Genomic DNA, 1,645 nt, shown 5'->3' on the forward strand with positions numbered 1-1,645 from the left:
TTCGTTCACTTCCAAGTATAGCCTCAGGCCGGCCAAGAAACAAGATGCCTATAAACTCGTAGTAACGAAACCGCTTTCCAGCTTGGATGAATTTGCAAAGAAGAGCGAAATATCGGCAGAGAGACCTGGTGACCACGTGCACAATGTTCAAGTTGCCGCAAGCGTATCATAATTTCGACAAAATTTGAGCCTTTGAGGTTTGCCAGCGAAGCGGTGACGATAAGATTCCAGCGAATTCCCGACTCGAGGCGAAAGCTTCCAAGAGAATCCGGGAGTTGGAGTGACGCCAACAAGCGCAGTCCATTTCTCCTAAGTTTCTCCTCAGTTCGACCAGGTTCGACCCCCCAATAGGCGATGCGAACCAACAATATGTTGAAAATATGTGCCAAGTCGCCGGAGAGGAGAGAAGAAAACCAGCGACCCCCAAGAAAGATGGTAGAACAATTATCCAAGTCTTACACAAATTTTCTTGCGAGCACACTCCACTTCAAACACCCTTCGCAACTTCGCAACCTCGCAGTGCGACCTGCAAACGGTTAATTTTGTGCATCGCAAAACTTCAGAACCGGGAAATTTTCCAATAAGGGAGAAGCACTCTCAAAAAGCCGGGAATTCTCCGAAAGAGGAGAAGGAGGAGAGCAAAACGCCGGGGAGTGATGAAGAAGAAAGCCGGGGGTTTCGAATTCCAAAGGAAAGAGCCAATCCGGAGAATTTCCAAGAGGGGTCACTGTAAAGAAGAAGCCGGGGGATGAGCGTAGGGATCTGGCGAATTGGAATTTAGAAAGCTTACCGCTTGATGCAACCTCTGAAAGATGATCCGACGCCTCGAGGCTCGCACTTCCCATCTTCGACCCTCGAATTTCGGTGAATCTTGAATCCTTGAGTCACCGGAGCTTGAAGATGGAGAACAGAAGATGCTCTGCGCGGCGATAGGCTCTACATTCTCCAGCGTTCGAACCCCAACGAATCTAGCAAACTGTTGAACAAAAGATGGTCAAAAATGCAGAGTGCGAAACGAATTGGTTGGCTTTTGCTTGGTGTGGTCATGGGGTCGTGGTCATTGGGATTTCACTCTTTGGCGGGATTGATGGCCGGCTTTGGTATGAGTGGTGATATCGGCCCAGACGGTTAGGCCAGTTAGGCGTTACCCATCATTTCAAGTCGCCTGAGGTGGCTCCGGTGAGCTCAAACTCAAATGACCGCAGCGCGTGAGGTCGAGTCGTGGCCAAAGCACGCGGGTCCGAGTCGCTGGCCAAAGCGCAATGCAGTATTTTACCCATAAAGTCACGTGAGATGGGCTTTCTTGGGTGAGCTCAAATTCAAACGGCCGCGAGTTCAAGTCGTGGCCAAAGCATGTGAGTCCGAGTCGTTGGCCAACGCACGAGATAGATCTAGAGTCCGAGTTGGCCACAGTCAGCGCGCATCGCCAAAGGCACCGCAAGTATTGCCCAAAGTCCAGCCAAGTTCTAGCCTCACCGGTGTCAGCGTCGATATCGATATCACGAGTAGCTGCACGATAATCATCAGCCCCGGTTCCGTAACGCGCCTACTTGCTACACACTTGAATTTGAAGCCCAGGGTTCTGAAGCACCCTCGATTTCACTTGTACGGTTGATGCCGCAGTCGGATCCCGTCGTTCCGAACC

This window comes from Laccaria bicolor, genomic scaffold (genome assembly GCF_000143565.1).
Source record: "Laccaria bicolor S238N-H82 LACBIscaffold_149 genomic scaffold, whole genome shotgun sequence".
NCBI lineage: Eukaryota > Fungi > Basidiomycota > Agaricomycetes > Agaricales > Hydnangiaceae > Laccaria > Laccaria bicolor.